Source organism: Mytilus galloprovincialis, chromosome 7, assembly GCF_965363235.1.
Source record: "Mytilus galloprovincialis chromosome 7, xbMytGall1.hap1.1, whole genome shotgun sequence".
Lineage (NCBI taxonomy): Eukaryota > Metazoa > Mollusca > Bivalvia > Mytilida > Mytilidae > Mytilus > Mytilus galloprovincialis.
Window position 1 is genome coordinate 59,335,300 of NC_134844.1, and position 23,117 is coordinate 59,358,416.

The 23,117-nt window shown below is 31.8% G+C and overlaps 1 pseudogene; it reads right to left on the reverse strand.

Moving 5' to 3' along the window:
* Nucleotides 1-21,669: 21,669 nt before the first annotated feature.
* Nucleotides 21,670-22,415, reverse strand: LOC143084231 (mytilin-1-like; annotated as a pseudogene).
* Between the last annotated feature and the right edge of the window lie 702 nt (nucleotides 22,416-23,117).

Below are 23,117 nucleotides of genomic sequence, written 5' to 3' on the forward strand. Positions count from 1 at the left end.
GGGGAAGGGGGGGGGGTATTAAAAGGCGACACTGGACATCTTTTGGAAATAAGAATTAGAATATACAAGACAAAAATCAACATCCTCAAAAGTTGGATATATAGTGTGCTTTAATATTGATAGTCGGACAAATCTTGTTACTTTTCAGACTGTTTTTTTGTTTGTTTCTAATCTGTGATATTTTTGTTTACATCAATGAAGATACATTATAAATAAAAATAAGTGAGAAAATGGCTTTCTCATGTTTCCAGTCGAAGGCCACCTCTGAGTGTAAGCTTTTCTCGCTGTGTTGAAGACTCTTTGGTGGCCTTTGACTGTTTTCTGCTGAATGATTGTGCTTTTGTCTCTTCGACACATTCCCTATTTTTATTCTTAATTGTATGAATATGTTTAAATCATGCTGAAATTTGAATTTTTGATATAATATTATTCATATGTGTTTTCCAACATCAGTTTACAATTGTTAAGCTATGTTTCTCATAATTGTAAATAATGGGAATGATACGAATAAACGCTATACTAAAGTTTGTTAGAGATTGATTGAAGGTTATGATGTTATGCATTTCTTCTATATAAGAGAATGAATAAGGTTAACATTAAATTAATGATACTCATGATTTTCATAGATGCAAGAAGATGTGGTATGAGTGACGATTCACAATTTGTAAAAGTAAACCATACATATTATATTTTTTTTTCTCAAAAGATTCATGTACTTGTCTTTTAATTAAACATACTACCTTTTCAAACGCAATGTTCATTCAATATCATGTTATCAGTTCTGTTTGAAGACATGTTTTTAAAACAAAGTAATTTTGTACCACACTCTTGAAAAAAGACTGAAAAAATTTGATATCAATGAAAGTTTCTTTAAGATAATTAATAAGGCCGTTTAGTTGTATGACACACACCTTGAAATGCAGTAATTTGAATTAAAATTTCAGACGTATTTATATATATATATGTATATATAAAACCGGTCAGTCTTGTCACATCTATAATGCAATGTCATTATATTTGCCAAAAATGTGTGATAGGGTGGAAACTTGATATGAAAGTTCATGTAAACTGGACAAGAATGTACATGTGTTATTGTTCGCCGCTTTGTCACAGGTTGATAAAATGTAGTGACAATACTACCAAATATGTATATTCTGTTATATAAAACTGAATGTGCTTTCACGAAAGTATCTTGTTTGTGACAATTCTTTAAAGTGATCTGAGTAACATTATCAAAACACTTTCATGAGATCTATTAAGCATTCTTCACTAAAAATATCAATTCCCTTTTTGTTTTTGGTGCTTCTAAAGCCATTCAAATTACTCTATGCGATAAAATAAAGACACGCTTAACACTTTTTGAGAGTACAAATAAGTTAAAAAAACATGACTCATAATTTGTCGAACATTTCGTCTTTTATTTTCTATAAGTATATTTGTTTAAGTAATGCTTTCTAGTTCCTGTCTTTGTCGGCTAAACGAACTCAATTTTTAGCAATAAAAGAAATATATGCAAACATTCAAATGGCAGGTAAGACCAGAGCAGCAATATGAGCCATATCTACATTTATCCAACCGTCCTCTACATCTTGTAGATTGTTTTGCCTGGTGGTCTAAAAAGAAAATTGTTTCAATATATATTACAGAAAGCACATTGATGAAGACTGCATGCAATTTAGTGTGTCAATTATTTTTTGAAACTGAAAATGTGAAAATCGTTATAATATATATAACAATTGGTGTCACTATTTATTCACTATACAATATGATTCTTTATAAAATGGTAAAGATTATTCCCAGATACTTTTTATTTTATTTTTATTTGATACTTTCGCATACATTTTTTCTGGTGAAATTTGCTGGTTTACAAAATCTTAAAAAATCAAAAAATAGTTAGACTGTCATCATGGTCTTATATCTGCAATGAACATTAATTGAATATAAATGTAAGAATCTATTTACTTTACACCCTCCCCTTCTTCGTCCTGAGGCACTTGTATATTTGACGTGTTGACTGAAAAAAAATATGATTGAATGATTTTGGTTTCTTCGTGTGTATAAACAAGTATGTCTATCGATATGTCAAGAACTTTTATTTTTTATATTGTCTGAATACTTTATTTGATGTATTCACCAGGAAAACGACTGCAAAAGGCTAACGAATCCCGTTATTAGCGAGATAGAGAACTACTGTGTCATGGAAGTCGGAGTAGGTAACTGAACACTACAATGCTGAAAACAGTTCCCAACCCAGATACTCAATTCACCCGTTAAAACAAATATATCGATCCGTATGCTTGTGTTTTTTTTTCTTCAATGTGTCCGCTTCTTGTTGGTCTTCTGTTTTATATAAATATAACCCTCATTACCATGTTTCATAAGTGTTCATGACCATCCTATAAAGTTAGATAAAATAGATTTTGCAAATTAGAAAGGAAGTGTATTAAATACGTTCTCATCTAAAATAAAAAAATCTCATTCACGGTCGTTTGTCATAATCCGTACTCAAATGGGCAGAATAACTGCTCATCAGACAAACGTATGACAAAACGAGAAACCTAAACACAAACATGTTTTTTTAATATGGTGTTTATCGTTCCTAGTTTTTACCTATTTATAGATATATACTAGACCGTTGGTTTTTCTGTCTGAATAGCGTAACATGGACCTGTATTGATCTATTCTGTTCTCTACTAGTCACTGCAACTAATGAACGTATTCTGTATAATTAAAGTTTTGTTATCAACTTTTTATATATTCTGTTCTTGATTATTTTAGTATTATTTATATATTATGATAGACTACGTTTTAGTTACGAAAATGTAAATTCAAAATGAAAACAAAAAATAACAGAATAATAAGAAGAACATCTGAGTAGCTAAACTCTTAGTAAAGCAACCTATTAAACAGCCTATGTTTTCTTATGCGTAATCGAGACATCTTCAGTATCTTTAAACTATTGCAAACCATCCAAATGGCTTCCAGAAATTCTGAAAGGAGCAACAATTAATTTCAAAGAGAGGGGAGGGAGGGGAGGTCATGTGTTATTTTTTGGTCTTTTTTTCAGTTTTTCTCCGATGCTATCAATCAAATTTCTTTTTTTTAATACATAACACTATAATGAGGGGTACTAATCCCGAAATCCCGGGGTTGAAATCGCGAGGTCCCGAACTGAAAGAAATTTAAATCCCAACATCCCGAAATTCGAAAAAAGAATTTCCGGATCCCGAAAGGACCAATCCCGAAATCCAGAGCTTAAAACACCCGAATTGGAGTCCCTAGTTAGCTAGCAATAAACCAGATTTTTTCATTCATCTTCCACATTAAACAAGACAACAGCTGGCAGTTGTTTTTCTTTCGTTTAATGTGTTTTGGCTTTTGATTTTGCTGTATTATGACTTTCCGTTATAATTTTTTGCAGAAGTTCTATTATTGCTGTTTTTCTGTATATGATCACTGCAGTACATGCAATGTTATGTGTCACTGTGTGACCGGACTGATACTGGATGAATCTTTAGATGCTTGCGGATTAATAAATGATTTCATGTTATGTTATTGATTACTCAAGAGTGATATGTTGGTAATTAACGGTAATTGGAAATAATTCATTATTGTCTATGCATGTACTGTAAAGCAATGCATAGGTTTATACTTGAAAAATCTATATATCATACATGTGTATGTTTACAGAACCAATCACATGTTTTATGTATACAATTAAAAAGGAAGTTGATACGTATAACGTTTATGATCAGTTTTATATAACACGCCGGAACGAAATGTGCCATATTTCCAAAATGGTATGGATTGCTGAATGTTTATCAAATTTGTTTACAGAACCAACAACATATTTGGAATATACATCAAAAGGGAAGTTGAGATGTATTACTTTTCCTAACAGTTTTATATATCATGCCAGAAAGTAATGTGTCCTTTTTTAAAATGGTATGTTTAACTGATTTTTTTAAATCTCTTTGGTTTGTTACATGATACATTGAACATTCAGTTCGATAACGTCATAAACCAGTGATAACGTCAGTAGACGGGTTAATATGTCTTCAACCATGGCAGTTTTGACCTTAAACAATGTTGTTTCGTCAACTATTTTTATTGAGAACCCCTATTCCTCTTTTTAATATTGTCGAGAATAATATCGCAAATATGCCAGATGCCTAAACAAACTCAGAAGTCGAAGATAACGAAAAAAACAATGACAAACAAATTAACCTGTCAACGACAAAAAAAATAAAAAATTGCAAAACAATACGACGAAAATAAAAATCGAGAAGTAATTTCAGGTGCTCTTTCTTATATATAATTTAATGAAAACCTTTTCGATGATTGCATAGTTATCTTCAAGGTATAAACAATTAATATGAGGGAGGCGCTACCTTAAATGCCCTATATATTGATTGTTTGTTAGTTGCTTAACGTCCAGTGGCAAATGTTTCATGTCCTAGGCTACATTAACACATAGTCTTTGTCTAAAATAAAATAATAAGTTCAGATGGAAAATGTCTAGGTAACGATTATTGAACTTCAAAAGGCAGGAGTGGGTATAGTAGTTTTCTTTTATATATACAAACATATTCAATTCCCAAATTGCAGAGGACAAAAAAATATTCTGAATCCAGATCTTCACTAAAAACGATTTTATCTTTCAGATATGCAAATAAATTGAACTTTTATATGTTTTACTGATTTTAACACATTTTAACTGGGAAGGTTTTACTGTTTTTATGAAATTTTAAATTTTACCCCCGACGATATCACCAGCCAGGTAGTCAGCAATTTTGTGTTTTTAGCTGACATAAAATATTATCGAAATGATTTCAGCGAAGTTACTTTTTAGTATGGGCAACACCAACAGCACTTACTATTTAGCTGATGATACCCTTGGGGACTGATAGTCCACTAGCATAGGTATCGATCTGGTGCTGTACAACTTATTTATAATACATAAGTGATTAGAATCCTTTTTTAAATGTCCGATTGATTTGGTTATTTTCTATGTTCTTTTTTTTTGTCATAAAGTTTTGGTTCTTATACATCATTTGTTTTGAGAGTTCCTGATGGAGGTTAATCAAGTAAATCGCCTCGACGCATGCAATTATATAACGTGTTGTTTTCATTTTTTCAGCACAGGGTCGATACCTCTGATGTTAGACTATCAGTCCGTAGATTATCAGCAGCTAAGTAGTCAATACTTCGGCAGTTACATGATTTAAAACAACCCTTTCTAAAATTGTCCGTTTATAAATTTTGAAATTATAAAGAAAGTATGGTTTTAACTTCCTCAGGCAAAGTTAGGTTTAGATGGATTTGGCTGTCTTTTATGTTTTTTGGTCAAATAGCTCTCAAATTGTTTCATTTCTTATAGAATATTGGCTTTGAAATATTTGGCTTTGATAGTTCCCGATGATGGTAAATCCAGAAAAGGCGCTTTCGGACGCATAACATTTGTAACGTGTTGTTTTTGATGTTTTGATAAATGTTAATGCCTCTTAAAATTTGTACATGATTAGGCTTTACAACTGTTTTGTTTCGAGCGCAACTGATAAATCTTACATAGACAAAACGCGCTTCTAGAGTACAGAGATTAAAAACATGGTAATTTGTTTGCGTTTTTTAAAGTTTTTTTTTCAAATATAAGTTATTTATATATATAAAAAAGGGAATGTACATGTTCTTGTACGATTCGCTCGTGTATGTAACAATGTATTAGATTTTAGCGAGAGAAATTTATGTATTACTGAAAAATTATTACACCAGGGTTTTCGATATCACAAACTGGTCAAAACATTTACTAAATTTTATCACCGGTATAAGGAAATAATTCGTAAATATAACTCAACATGCAGACATCTTATACGTTCAGGTATTTCACATCCAAAATTTTATGGAAATATTCTTTATAAAGCACAAAAATGTCAGTATTCTCCTCAGAAACTAACAAAACCTTTAAATAGACTTATTAAAAGGGGATATAGTTACGATACTGTTGTCAGGTCATTAAAGATTGCATATTTTGGCTTTAACATTGATTCACTGATAGGGTCTTTGCATCGGAACTAAACACATTTATTTCTAAAAAAACAGTTGTTGGCATGACACGGGTTATGTTCTTCTCATATATTTTATGATAGTATGATACTAAACCCCTAACGGGAGGGATTGTACCTGATATTCATATGATGAAGACATAATCTTTCAATCAGTTTAATTGAGGTCTGGAGCTGGCATGTCAGTTAACTGCTAGTAGTCTGTTGTTATTTATGTATTATTGTCATTTTATTTATTTTCTTTTGTTACATCTTTTGACATCAGACTCGGACTTCTCTTGAACTGAATTTTAATGTGCGTATTGTTATTCTTTTACTTTTCTTCATTGGCTAGAGGTATAGGGGGAGGGTTGAGATCTCATAAACATGTTTAACCCCGCCGCAATTTTGCGCCTGTCCCAAGTCAGGAGCCTCTGGCCTTTGTTAGTCTTGTATGATTTTAAATTTTAGTTTCTTGTGTATAATTCGGAGTTTAGTATGACGTCCATTATCACTGTACTATTATGCATATTTTAGGGGCCAGCTGAAGGACACCTACGGGTGCGGGAATTCTCGCTACATTGAAGACCCATTGGTTGCCTTCGGCTGTTGTTTGCTCTATGGTCGGATGGTTGTCGCTTTGACATATTCACCATTTCCTTTCTCAATTTTATGTTACTTGAATATACTGAATTAGCTTGACTAGATCATCCTCAAATAAATAAATGTGTATGTTGCCTTGCTCTTCTTATGAATTATTTTACAATATGACAGAAACATGTTAGCAACAAAACGTACCAAGTGAAGTAATTAAAAATGCATGTAATATACATTAACATATCCAATTTCTCTTAATATATAAGACTGATAGACCAAATATAGTTTATCATATGAGACTAACGGAAGTGGAAAGGAAGTCATCATTGATAAAATGTTGCTAAATTTAATTTGAAATAACTAATTGATAACCACCTGACTGAAGATGATATGATGAACAACATCCTTCTTTACTCTGATATTGAAACTTGTATGAATTCAAAAGTCAAGCGCTATATTTTCTGCCGGAATTGATAGTTTTTTTTTTTATTGAAAATGAGATTAGAACTTTACATTGTAAGTGTGATAATTCCCAATCATGTTGGGAGTAGATATTATTGTAAAACCAATGATAACTGTGTTGGATAAAATGATATAAAACCAAAGATCAATCTTGTTTCCAAAATAGAAGATGTTTGTAAGTACTAATGGTGAGTATTTCTATTGCCATAAATGCATGTCAGTATGAATGTGTTGATGATAATCTGGGAGAAGTAAAAATCTTAAAGATAGAAATTTAGTAAAATAAAAATGAAAGCAAAAGATATCTGATGATGATACTGTATAATATGCTAGATATACCTCTACCTACAAACTATCAAAAACGCCTAGCTATGTCTTAGATAAATACTATGTTTTCTTTTGAATCATTTCTCTTAAAGATAAAATAATATCAATTAAATGCTAGTTCGCTATATGACTTGCTTATACATTTTATACTTAACACAGCCTATCAATCCATGCATGTGTTTTAATACCAATTCGTTAAAGCGAATAGGCTATTGCATGATCTGAAAATTTGATTGCAAACATTTACCAAATGTATCGTGATTAAACCAGATGTCTTCTCATACATGCTTAACCGTATGGTTTGTAGTTCACTCGAAGACTTGGAATCCGTTTGTTAATATTTTATCATTATTTGATTCTGTTGATTCATACAGTTATCTATGTTTAGGCCAATACAAATTCAGACAAGTATACGCAATGACACCATAGTAAAACATTGCATATTTGGTACGTCTTGAGTATGTTTATGTTTTACCTTTGTCACGTTATACTTTTACTTTGACTGAGACACCCGGTGTTAAGATTGTTTTTCAACACCCAAAATGAAACAGAATTACACATATCATATAACACACATGATGAAATCATTATCCTTGACAAGTACATAAATCAATATTCCCGACATCAAATGATTCATAAACTACAAAGTATTTTGTGCCTTTGTTTAATGTAATTTTTGCTGCCATTTATAACCTTCACACAGAAGGTTCACAGTCCTAATATAGTTATTTTTCATTCTGACTTTTTTATTGTGTATTTTTCAGGAACAGGAACTGGCTGTGAAATTAAAACATCTATGTCTTCTGATATAGTTGAAGAAATGTTTCCAATTGATAATACGGGGCAGTCATTTGTCGGGAGACTAAACTATGCTATCTTTGTTTTAATTCGTTAAAAAAAGTGTTCTTTTGAATGGATTTCAATTTTGAACTATACTGCGTTAATAGAGAATTGTCCTAACGTAACTTCAATTCAAAAAATATTTTGTAGTCCAACTGTCACTCACACGATACAATTTACAGACAAGACCCCAATCTCCTACTTCTCTGGAATAAATATTTATTTTATTGATGAGGTACGTAGGTGCACCAAATGGTTCAAAAACGTTATTCAGGAAGAACAATATCAATTGAATAATTCTATGTTAGTTGATTTTCTAAATTCAACTAATTGTTGGAAAGTGATGTATTTTACCCGACAGCAGTCACTCTTTGTAACTTTCAATAGCAGTGCAGACAAACACAACAATTTAGTAATCGGTGATATGTTACCTGGAAGAGGGCATGTTCATTCAAATAGAGTTCTGTTTACTTCAAAGAATAACTTGTACAATCACCAACTCATTCAATTTCTCAATATGGTTGGTTATAAAATAAACGAACGTCAAGTCCTTATCAGTGTACATGATATAAAAGACTTTTCAAAAGAGAACTCAGGTTTAGAAGTTCATTACCAATGTATCGGAGAAGCGTTTGGGATACCTTCTATGTATATGCCTGATAGAACAATGGTGTATTTGGAGGTCGTAATTACAGGGAGCATTGTGATAACAAATTTCATTGTAATATGTATATTTCTGCGCAAAGAATACCAAACACCAGTAACCATTCTTCTGTCAACTCTGGCTGTGTCAGATACATTGGCTGCAGTTATGCATACTGTCCATTTTGCTATTTCGTATCAGTTATATTATCATCATATAGATTACTTGGATATAATGCCAGTGTGGTATATCTTTCAATATCCGTCTTGTATCTATTATTTCATTTTTGAACCATGTTCGTATATGTTTTATTCAGTGTCTGTTCTAATCACAATGTTCTTGTGTGTTCAGAAAACCTGTGCTCTCCGATTCCCTTTATGGACCAGAATGACATTAAACAACAAGACCAGTGTAATATGTTCAGTTATGGTGTTTATCATCAGCTTTCTTGGTTTCACTCCAGTAATCACAATGGATGTTCTTAGTCTAGCGGATGTTGACGGAAAATGCTGTGTGGTCAGAGAGGTAAAAAGCAATATGGACAGCATAATTTCATACTTTTATATCGCAGGTGCCTTAATTAATATCCTCGCGATCTGTGTTGTAATTGTGTGTACAATCTACATTACGAGTAAAATAACCTGCCTGCGGAATAACCTGCCTTGGATCGATAATCCAGTTGTCAAACAAAGACACCGTTCATCGGCGACAACAGTAGTTATAATATGTGTCATATTTTTTTTGTCCGATATAATGAACCTTTACCAAGTTACTCAACAAGTACAGATTGTTGATTCTCTGGACCAATCAATAATTAAGATGTATGAGGAAATCAAACAATACCGTGTTCTTAGTGTTTTCATAGGTTCATCGCTTAATTTCATCGTATATCTTCTTATGAGTGAGAGATTAAAACAAATACTGATTACAACTATTAGAACTGCTCTAAGATGTAAAGGAACTTAGGGATTATATTATATCATTGTATTTCATGTTAAAATACCATATTTTTATTGGCTAATACGAGGGTGTTAATTTACTATAGCACATGGCTGATCGGGTGACATATTTTTTAATGTCAGCCTCTCCTCCGGACCAATAAAAATCGATAAGTCAAAGGGCAATGTATTGAATTTACCTCAGGTACATAAATAAAGTGCTTAAGTTCTACGTTTTGGCGTAGATTTTTTTTTATTTTACTGTCAAAATAAAAAAAAATAAACCATGTTACCTCGCTGTTGTTTGTTCTAATACCCATACATTAACATCGCTATTTACGTGACGTCATTGCAATGGCTGTGAGCGTTATACAATGTTTTCTCGGGATAACAATCTGCTCTATTATCATCTCAGCAATGTGTTATTTATATAATAGTATATACGTTGTTAATAGTACAGTACTTGTCTCTGTATAGAAGATAACTATAAATGCATACAGTGTGTTTAAAACGTATCTAACGAATAGCAGTTTTTGGGGTTAACTCGATCTAGATCAGGATCTCAACATTGATTCTGAATTTCAGATACAGGGAAGTAAAACAAGAAAAACAATATGAAAGACACGCAATTCAAGTCCTGTTAAGTACATGGAATTCTGGTACTGCGACACATTCGACTTAATATCTGGAATGAAATTAGTTATATTAAGTAATGGGATTTAGTACTGAAGTCATTTCTCTACTATATGGTTATAGAGTATTTTGTTTGACTTCGTTCTGACTTTTTGTAGGGTAATTATCATAGATTCGAGTAGCGTTGCCATGTAAAATGAACATTTATAATGTCTTTTTCAGTATTAACAATGGTCCTACCCAAAAAAGAGGTAAATTGAATCTAGGAGTGAACGACTCTAGAAAAAATCGGTTTTTAATTTGAAAAAACTTTTCCTGATATGATTTGAATATATTCTATTTTGAGCATCATGATAGCGTAGTATGATCATGTATATACTTCAGATTGTCAAAGTCATATGCTTTTTATTTTTAAACTATACTTCGTGTTAAGACTAGTTATTACCCTTAATGAGTTATAATTTTCTTACTTGAAAACTTAATATTATGAATATGAAATTACTGACAACATCGAGAACAATTTCTTTAACAGTCAAAGAACTTCTTATATGCTATTCTTGCTGTTTTTGGTTCCAAAAAAAAACTTTAATCGGAAGTGCTGGAAACTTCATTTAAAAGTTACCATAATCTTATTTTTCATACTCCCTTCAATTTGGGGTCCACCTGTCTCATCGGCCTAATCAAAATATTCAACATCTGTTTTTGGGGTCATTTCGAGTTTTCACTCAAATCACAAATTTACGGGGTATTCAGTGGTCACTTACATCCTAACTTTAGCATAAGTCTTGCCAATATTTTCTGGCTAGAAAGCTCAGACAAAGGCTTATGCTAATTGTTTCGCAGATCGGCTCTCTCTGGCTTTCTACTATATCTTTGGCTACTTATCTGAATCACAGTTCAGATGCTTATCAATCACATGCTTTGGAACCAGGAGAGCGGATTGTGCATAATATAGTGTTTCTGTAGTAGCTTTAAACTAGATTAGACACTGGGCACTAACCAGCCGATCTGACTACTTTAAAGTTATGTTTGCAAGCAAACCGCAGTTTGCCTACAACTACACTATTTCTATTTGTTTTTCAAAAAATTCGGATAAAGTGACCATGCACGCTAAATTGCTGAGAAAGCCGTACGCCAAAAAAGTATTGTATATAATTGTATATTGTATTAGTTAATATGTTTTGTAGTTTAGCAATAAAATTATATTCCTAGCTTGTCTTGTGTATACAATGGTTATAGAGTATTTTGTTTGACTTCGTTCTGACTTTTTGTAGGGTAATTATCATTGATTCGAGTAGCGTTGCCATGTAAAATGAACATTTAGAATGTCTTTTTCAGTATTAACAATGGTCCTACCCAAAAAAGAGGTAAATTGAATCTAGGAGTGAACGACTCTAGAAAAAATCGGTTTTTAATTTGAAAAAAAATCCTTGGGTCCGGGATAACTTTGTTGCGTCAAAGCTCTAAAATCGAAATGGTCAGTTCTTCGCCTTATATAATTTTCATTGAACTATTTTCTACCTAAATTGGCAAGAAAGTGAATAAAGGGAAATACTGAAATAGATATTTGAGACAAAAAATTCACTTGCAAAGATATTCTGTAATGTATTATTGATTTTTGTTTTATTTTTATGGCCTTTCTGTCTATGTTTTTACACAAAAGTCATTTAATATATTAGTATAATTTAAAAAAATTTCAATGAACATTTTGATATCTATATTACAATCAGTTTTGTTGGTGCGGTAGCACTCATACTTTCCATTAGAGTACACACAACTCTATTTCTTACGATATAACTGACCCCCCCCCCCCCAAAAAAAAAAAAAAAATAAAAATAAAAAAAATATTTAAAACAAATTAAAAACATATAAATCAATAGCAGTTTTAACGACATGTATATCAAAGACGCATTAAAAAAGAGTGGTTCCTAATATTAATTATTGAATACTATCAAATAAATATGGAAATAAATGAAGAAACTAAACTGTCTTAAACGACATCTTATCTCTTTATCCGTTTTTATTCAATATATAAATATATATTTATCGAAGTTGCTTTACACTAATACTTGTCTTAACATTAATCAGAATATATGAAAAATGGGTTATGATTAACGAGTTTTTCTTGTTATTATACCTTTCTTGACACCTTTGATTTGATTATGAAGTGACCAAATTTCATTTTCTGTGACTTTCAAAATTCAATCTTTATTATTTGTCCTCAAATAAGTATAGGAAAAGATTAGTCTACTTTGTTTGAACTATAAGAACTAGCTAAGGCCATATGCACTGCTGATATATTAGTGTGTGTGGCCCATAAATCCACGCAAAATATATCTATAATTCAGTGATCTGCTGGTCTCACGCAGATAACGAGTTGTGTTTTTTTAAGTCCAGCGTGCTGGGGTGTAAAGTCTAGCGCTATAGATCTAACGTCGTACGCTAGAAATGATTGTGCTTAACCAAGTCAGGAAAATGTCAGTAGTTATCTTATAGTTCGTTTATGTGTGTGTTCCATTGTCGTTTTATTTATTTTTTGCACTTAAGTGTTTTTTTTGTTTAGTTGTTTCCTCTGATAGTTGATGCGTTTACCTCAGATTTAGTGTTTCACCTGGATTTGTTTTTTTCAATCGATTTATGACGTTCGAACAGCGGTATACTACTGTTGCATTATTTTTTTACAGTCCTCTACAAAGAACTATGAAACCGCCTTACATTTTAGTACCCTTGTTAGTTAGCAGTATTGTTACAAAACAAATGATAACGTAAAATATCTTTGGTTTTTATTTGGTCAGTAATTTTGATTTTAAGTAGCAACTGTTATCTGAGTATGTTGCGTCAGTGTTGTTAGATAAGTATCAATGTCCATAACAGCGTCCACTAACGCATGTGTAACCAGGACAGCAAGGACAGCTTCTTCTACCGCATCCCGGACTTCTCTTTACTAACCTGAACAGAAAAACTTGAAATGACTACCCAATTTACATAGTTTTGTGACAGTAATATATATCGTTCATTGTATAGAACGATGTATATCTGAATGTACAGATAATAACAATTTCTTCCTGTAGGTATATACATTGCCTCAGTAGTTATAGCAATTCATCGTGTTTATAAACTCAAGTACTAACAGCAATGTCTTATACCTATAAATGTTCAAGAGATAATTCGTTCTTCACATATAGATATAGAAAGATGTGGTATGAGTGCCATTAAGACAACTCCCCATCCAAATAACAATTTATAAAAGTAACCAATTTTATTTGCTAATTGAAAATTAAGCTGAATAAAATTATGTAAGGCATCAGAGAAAATACTTCTGTTTTAATTGGTTATTACTAAGACTTGGATACAGAGTGGGCTATTTATACTGTAAATTTATGATGTCTCTAGTCTAGTCAAAGGGTCAGAGTGTTTTAATTGATTAAACAATGAATAGTTGAAGTAAGATAACATGTTTTCACGTGCAGAGAAAGTTTAATTATGACCAATGCATGATTGGATTTCATCTTTCTCATTGGTCAATGATCTTGCGGGTCACCACGAGTTCACGTGTAAGTGCGTTGTGGTCACTTCCTTTTATCATCAGCATTTGATGTGTTAACTTGTGATTTTTGTCCAAGAATTTGTTGACAATTCCCACCCACATACCTCCCTTAATGTTATCTTTTGAAGTGTTTATTTATGGGGCAGATTTTTCTCCCCACCTTTGCTATTCTTTGTCATTTGTTTAATTGATATAATATCAGTTGATGTAATTTTTTATTTATTATGTAGTATTATTTCATATTAAATATGATCTTGTATGTCAAATGTTTTGGTTTTTTTTATTTTCAAAATGTATTTTTTGAATTTTATCATTTTGAATAAATGACCTTATTTTGTCAGTTTAGTTTTTATATCATATAGGAAATCAAGCTCAGACGCTGGCCTTTGTATACATAGTATGTTTATGATATCTAGTTGTATGTCTTAAAAAAAATTATAGGTCAATGTACGGCCTTCAACACAGAGCATTGACTCACACCGAATAACAAGCTATAAAGGGCCACAAAATTACAAGACATAGTGTAAAACCGTTCAAACGGGAAAACCAACATCTAATCTATATTAAAAAAAACGAGAAACGAGAAACATGTAAAAATTACATAAACAAACGACAGCTACTGTACATCAGATTCCTGACTTAGGACAGGTGCAAACATTTGAAACGGGATTAAACGTTTTAATGGTACTATGTCAAACAATAGTATAACATCACAACATAGAAAAACAAACTATAAAATATTAATTGGAAGGCTTAACTCAATCAAAAAACGTAAATTAACACACTATGAAAGAATGAATTTGATCTGCGATACCTGAATGTTAATACATAGTTAATAAAATCATCAGGGACAAAAAATCAAGGCCGAAAGCAAACAAACAAGTTCAAACAAAGCCATGGCAAGACACAACTGCGAAATATTTAACAACCCTTAGAAAATCATCACTTTTGAAAAAAAGACGATTTCATAATATATACAGGTAAAGAAAAAATAACTTTGTCGTTTTAGGTATGCTACTTCTGTGTAAATAAAATCTTTCCAATAAGGAGTACCAAGAAAGTTCTGTAATATAAATAAATCTAATTTAACACTTCGCAATAAGGAATACCAAGAAAGTTCTGTAATATGAATAAATCTAATTTAACACTTGATACATATGGGGTGAATATCAACAATAAAACTATACAATTAGAGGTATATATTTTGATTAACACTACTAACAATTTAGCAACTTATTTTACTGTGTATACTTTATTTCGGACTCAAATGCAAACGATAAAATATGATAAAAAACGTCAAACCGCAAAACATTAAATTCATGTACTTGTTGTTAGGACCTTAATGTACTGAATGAAATTTGGCAAAAAGAATTTCTGTTTTTTTTTTCAGCGGAAAACAATTGTGCATCACGAGTAAGGTGTTTCATAGGAATAATTGTAAGATCAAATAATTGGTTAAAAAATTTATGATGTCTCTAGTCTATTTTCAAGAACTCGCAATTAGTTTTAAGAGGTCTATATGGCATACTGTTTAAATCAACATACTTCTGACGAAGTCCATTGTCTTTCAGCATTTCCGCATTTGCCATGTTGACTGGAAATTAATGAGAAAAACATGTAATAAGTGATTGTAACCAAACGACAAACATATCACTAATATCTAGTCAATTAATAATGTGTAGAGACTGCTTTAATGTAGTATCTTGAACATGTAATATATTTTTCGAAATCTTTAAATTGCAAAAGAATACAACAATCCACTTTATTTATCAGATAAATTCAGTGTTATGTAAAGGTATATTTTTGGAAAGAACTATAAACACTGTGCATCAAATTATTATTCTTACGGCCATTGAAATATTTTATAATTGTCTATGATCGATTTATCAATATGTTTTTCCTTCAACTACAATGTACGTATACATGCGAATTAAAACATCAATATGTAAACACATCTTATAGGTTTATTTACCTCCAACAGACATCAACAACAGAGAAACGATTAAAAAAAAGGAAACCTTCATTGTCTGTTTTACTTCTTACTTGAGGCTACAAAAAAAAGTTCATTATATTTCATGCTTCCGGAAAACGAACATTAGTAGGTAATGAATACTTTTATGGTATAAAAAGGACGATCGTAAATCGCTGTAAATACCAACATTAACATCGTCATTTAAAATAAATAGTGAATAAATCTTAATAAAGAAAGACGCACATGAATGTCAATGATGTTTTTCATCAACCTATTCTAAGATAGAAATGTAAACAATGTCAACAGGACTTTCCTATGTGAATCGGTTTCATTCATTTTTTTAAACATAGGAAATAGGTTTAAAGCATTTCCTTGTAAAAAGTAAAATCACAAAAATAATAAACTCCGAGTAAATGAGTGAACTTTTCGACATAGTTAGAACAAATCGAACAACCTTAGAAAGCTATGTTATAACTGAAAATGGGAGGTACAAATATATATCAATGGCATTGTCATTAGTACGGTATATCATATCTGTAGTTGTAATCATACATCTGTGTTTTTGAAATAGATAACAATACCTTGATATGAATAAAGTCGTCATAGTTTACAGCATTACAATTGTGTATAAATATGGCCTTACAGTTTCGGAAGTATCATATTTGTCAAGTTCACTGGGAAAAATGTACGGCAACGACAGCGGTATTTCTATAAAATGGCTATTGTTTGAAAAAAACGGTGACCAAATCATGCAAATATAACCATGTTTAAATCTGATCAATCGTTATGACAATTGTTATAATTTTACCATGGTTACTTCAAACTTACTATTAAACTAACAATAAATGAATGTTATGTAGCACATTTTAAGTAAAGCATGTTAAATTCCAAATCGTTTATTTTTTTTAAGAAAAACAACGTTAATTGCTACTTCAGTGTATAAGATTCCAAATAATTGCAATGCATTATTAACGTATTTATATTGTACTTACCTATTAAGTATTATACTATCTCGAGCAGATAACTGATTGAAACAGTAATACATGTTTTCAGCTTTTATACGCACACATTTTACAAAATACAATATGTTAAAAACATAACATATTATGTAATAACTTGTCTTGCGGTTGTGTCACCTTTCACGGACGGTCTTCTATCACAATTGCTACTAATATTGAGCATTTTTTTAAAATTCGAATTTGAAAAAACATCATATATGTTTTTTTGCAACCTGGTTAGTTTAGTGCAAAGCAATATTTACATGTAAAATGATAGATAATCTGTTTACAACATGTAAGTATACTATTTATAGTAACAAAGGACTGGTAAAAGGTAGAACCATTTACGTAATATTTGTTTTGTTACTACATTGATGCATAACTGAAAGAAATTACAAATTTACGAAAATTAAAGCAGTAAGTAAAAGTAATCAAAATAAACAACGATAATAATACAATGATAATAAAAATTGTATATTCTCTAAAACCAGTGATATAAAACATTATTGAAACCAAATAAATGTTATACATATTCCATATCCCAATGATTATAGTGGCTAAGTGTGGTTATATTTGGCCTGCTAGTTTGATTTATTAAGAGACGATGGACGACGATAAACGACGGACGATGGACGCCAAGTGATGAGAAATGCTGACTTTTAGGTCAGGTGAGCTAAAATAGGTATTTTTTTGACATGAAAGACACATGTACTGAGGTAAGTAAACCTTATTAAAGTGCATCTTGTATGTCATGTCGTAGATCTAGACCAAAAGTGATTTAATTACAATGTTCGATAGGAAAAAATTAAACAAAAACATAAAGAAGAGCCATAGAAAGCCGACACTGAAGGAAAATCAAGACATGCAAACGATTGTTGGCAGTAGCAACGTTGTAAAAGTATATACCAACAACTTATTAAAAGGAGGATATATTTGATATGCTAAATCGTATTTGCGAATTTAGTTGCAAAATATTTTGCAATGACGAACTTATCCTAAATATGTGTATGTGAGATTAGGAAAATAAATTATCATAGTGTTTTATGTGTACATGTACATAAACAAGACGAAGTAAAGAAAAGACGTCATCGTGGTGTATGTATAATTTTTGTTGCTTTTTACTAGCTTTATATTATTGCAGGACATCAAATTGATAGAACCCTGGAACTTTGATCACAGGAATACAAAAGTCCATGTCTGATTAAAATTAGGTTAGCGCAAACCAGAACTTGCGAAGAATATTTTTTTAGACTTTGATTTGCTTTTCGGCTATATTATAAAACTAGAAATCCCTCATGTCCGAAACGATTGACGCAAACATAACGTTGGTACTCTGAATATAATAATAAAAAAAGGCAAAGGTAAGCGCGAATAACTGTTTAGTTGACATCTTGTATCAATAGTTTTATTGTGTTAATACTATAAATATTTAAATTGATTGATACATTTTAAAACTATTTGTATACCTATTTATATATTAATCTATTTATGCATTGTTTGCCTTTTATTTTATTTATTTCTTCCCTTAAGATTTATGAAGTACTATAGATCACGGACTGATCTTATTTTTAGAGTCACTGACCGGTAACGTTTGCGTTATGGTTTGGTTATCGTGAGGATTCTGCTGTAGAACTGCATTTCTGAGTCACTGACCAGTATCTCTTGCTGTGTGAGTTTGTTGTTTAGTAGGCAGAATCGGCAATAGTACTGCAATGTATGGCCTGCCTGATTTAGTCACTGACTGTTTACTGATGCAGTGTAGTTTGGTCTACTTCGTTGTTCATGACGTTATTGTCTTTTGCACTGACTGGTACGGCCTAATTCCATTTTTCCATGCCTTGAAATAAGAAAATTTTGCAGCTCAATGTCTATGTTGCACTTGGATGTAGCCGCCTAGAAAATAAGAAAATTTCGCAGCTCAATTTATATGTTGCACTTGAATTTAGCTGCCTTGAAAATACATAATTGGTATTTGAAGTTAGCAATGTCCATTGGCCAATATTACGGAATAAAAAGGTCGATGCTTTGTTTTAAATTGTTCTTTATCTTTCCTGTATCTTTTCTCGTCTTTTTCTTTAAGACCATCAGGTTCTAAAGTGTGGAGTTGGTGGATCCAAAAGTTTTCTCTTCTCTTTCTCGCCGTGGTGTCCCACTCGGTGTTGACTTCTATAATTTGGAAAGTAACATTATCAAAAGGATGTTTCGTTGAACGAAGATGTCTTGTGAGAGGACAGTTTTTGTTGGTTTTGTGCGAAGAACGTTGGTTATTGAGCCGAATATTAAATTTGTCCATTTGTATGTCATGTACTGCTATTTATAGGCACTTATATGTATATATATAGGTCTGGGATTTTTTTAATTGACACATAAAAAATAAATATTATTTTTGAAAAAAAAAAAATATGAAAAGGGTGGGGTACTGGATGTTTCAGCTGCTCACCCCTACCAAACAAATATTACAATGCCACCCCCCCCCCCCCCCCCCCACCGCATCCCCTTGCGATGATTAAACGTGTATTTGTATACAAGCTGTGAGACTTTGAAAAAATATTTAATCTGAATCTGCATTTTTTTCCATCTTCTTGTTGGAATACTTATTTTCATATTGGTTTTTTTTATCTGAACTGACTGCGAATTATTAAATTCTGTAACTTAAATTAGAATGAATAAAATCAAAATATGAAAATCATTTAATTTAACAAACCCTTTACCAAAGTATCGGATACAAATGATGCCTATACGCGCATATTCTACCCGTAATCGACAGAAAATGACATCCCCAGCACCCTTCCCCCCTAATACAGTACTGATTCTTTCTCAAATCTTTTTCTGATCTTTATGATAAATCACCAGTAGTTCTGTTTATAATCGCAGCTTGAAACATCAATTTGATAGAGATAAAATATTCAGTCTGTTCAGAAGTCACCAAAACGTGATACGTGATATCCTGCGGCAGATTTGCTTTGAAAAGACATCATTCCCTATTGACTGTTTTTAACAGGTGTAACTCATTTTGATAAATACTTGTACGTTTTATCTTGCGTTAACTTAGGCAAAAGCATGATTCTATGATTTTTTTTCGTATAGAAATATAGAACAAACCTGTAAAAATATGCACATTATACGCATTTAAATGTACAAATAGTTTCCGAGCGTCACTAATGAGTCTTTTGTAGACGAAACGCGCTTCTGGCGTAAATATAAAATTTTGGTCCTGGTATCTGTGATGAGTTTATTTCCATTTTAACTAGACTTCAGTAAAGAAATTGGCTCCGATCAATTTATGCTGGACTACAGATTTCCCCAAATAACAATTATATAGGTTATCTAAAAAATGCGTTTCTTTCTCCATGATCCTGGTACCTTTGATATATTATTCACATGATGAACACAATAAGGTAAATTTATAGTTCTTTATGTCAGTGACTTAACTGTCATTTACATGTAAGAATCAGTTATGCTACCTTTAGCTGTCCAATATGTTAAGAAAAATGAGGGGTTTTAAAAAACGGACAGTTAGAGTTAACACAACAATTTCTTCCAGGTAAATGATAGTCCATTCACTGCAATAAAGAACAGGTAAATTAAAACAATAGCCAATATTATCAGTATTGCCAATGAGACAATTCTACACAAGAGACCAAATGACACAGACATCAACAACTATATATAGGTCCCCGTACGGCCTTCAATAATTAGCAAAGCTCATACTGCATAGTCAGCTATAAAAGGCCTCGAAATGGCAAATGTTAAACAATTCAAACGAAAACTAACGGCATAAATATGTACACAACACAAATATGTAACACATCAACAAACGTCAACCACTGACTTATTGGATCCTGACTTGGGACAGACACATATATACAGAATGTGACGGATATGCATACATTTGTTGAAATGCTTTGTTCAAGGCTATGTTTCATTCATTGATCACTTCATCAAATTGCCGCCATGAAGAATCGCTTGATTATTATGGAATGTCTGTTCACAGGTGATACAGGGTCTACATTCTTTAATATAATTGCATCCCATTCCCCTCTCTGATATTAGGCTTTTACCTGATTTTACCGTGTACCATAGAATGTGACTATAAAAAGAAGAAAGAACTGCTTATTTGTCCGGATCATCTGGTGGCTACAAATTTTTTTATAGTGTTTTGATTCTTTATTGTATTTTTTTTTTATCTTAAACATGTATTATGACACCAATGTTGTCGTTTTATGCTGGTCTAGTTTGCACGAAGTATCTTTTTATTTTTCATTTAGAATGTTTTATCTCTTTATGATACATTTTGAATTTAAGGCATTTCAGACGGTTGTTTCAAACAAAACGACAATTAAGATACGCTAACTGACCCATAGTTGTTCATTTCTGTGTCATTTGACCTCAGGTGGTTTCTCATTGACAATAATACCACAAGTCTTCCCTATATATTTAACCTGACATTTAATTACTTAATGTGTCAGATAGTTATCAAAGTTTATAAAGTACTTAAGTAAAAAATGTCATTATCACAATGTTAATTTACTTTCCAATTTGTTTTATTCACCGAATCATAATAAACAATTAACATGCATTCTGATCTGAAGTATACAAATAAGGAGTTTATAATTTGCTATTGATTCATCTGGGTGACTTTGTTCATGTTTTGTATGTACTTACTTGTATTTATCTACATGCAGCTGCAGAAAAACTACACGCACCTCCGACTGATCCACACGTCCCGGCAACAGCAGGACTACAGGCACCGAGACATGTTCCAAATGAAAAAAAGCCACAGACAGCACATCCTACAGTGGTCAAAGCACAAATACCTCCGAGTGAACCGCAACTTTTTTTCAGTGCTTCTTGGTTACATGATCTCTTTTCTCTCCTTTCTGTTTGAGTCATTCCAACTTGTGTGTAGTTATATTCAATCTGATCTGCGATGACTTTCCCAAACACATTTTTGGTAAATAGTTTGGTAATATCCCCTAAATCGATGATAGTTTCCAGCAATTCTTTTGGCTCATATGGACATTTTGAGTATATTAATGCACAGAAATCTTCACCTTCTACGAAATTTCCATTTGCAGCTGCATTCAAAAGATGTTCAATATTCGGATATTCAGCTAATAATTTCTTGACTTCTGCATATAACAAACTGTCCCGAAATTGTCCCTTGTCAGTTACAATTTTGATCAGGAGACTTAAGGGAGTGCTCGATATTTGATTGCGTTCGGATTCTGGTAAGGCGGCAAATATACACACCAATTTCTCTACACATTCAGTAGTATGATCATATAACTGGATTACTTTGTCTTCAAAAGCATCATAGCTTTAACATTTTGAAGCTTATTCGAACCATTGGTGTTTACCAACGCTGCTGTAGTGGTCCCCAATACAAGAACAAACCAACAATACATGGAGAGCATCCTCTATTAGTTCTGAAAAGTTAAAGATTCAAGTAAAGATAATAAAAGTTATTAATAGTTTACATCTTCATTTGTATTATGTTTTCCGTCGACGTCTATATGAGCTGTGTATATTCCGTTTCTTGCATTTTTGTTCAGCTGTTCTAATGCGATCTTATCTGTACGGAATCTATAATAAGGTAGTTAGACATTTACAGGTGTCCAAATGAAATGTTTATTTGAAATAGGCATTCGAATGGTTCGTTGTTGAATGTAAGGTAGAATTTTCAATCTTGGTAGGGAAATTAGATTCATTAAATATATTGGACGTTTTATTTCTGTTGTAAACGTACTTATAATTCGACTCTAGTTATATCTGTTTTCAATTGTTTCCAAAGAAAAGTAAACAAAAAATGAACTGTTTCTAAATTTTTTCTATCATCACCAAACCAAAAGGTACTGATATTAAACAAAAATCAATAACAAAACAATGTCCGTCTTGTTCTAGCCCAATTGAACAACAGTTTACATTCATAGTGCATACTTATCCTAGAAAATATGAGAAGATAGCAACGACATTGATATATATATATATATAAAATGCGGTTTTGATCCAACGCAATCATAGGTTTGAACGTAGTTTTCAATTTAGACTCGTATATGTCTCATAATGAAACAGAAATAAAACGTCCAAGATATTTAATGAAGCATATTTCCCTACCA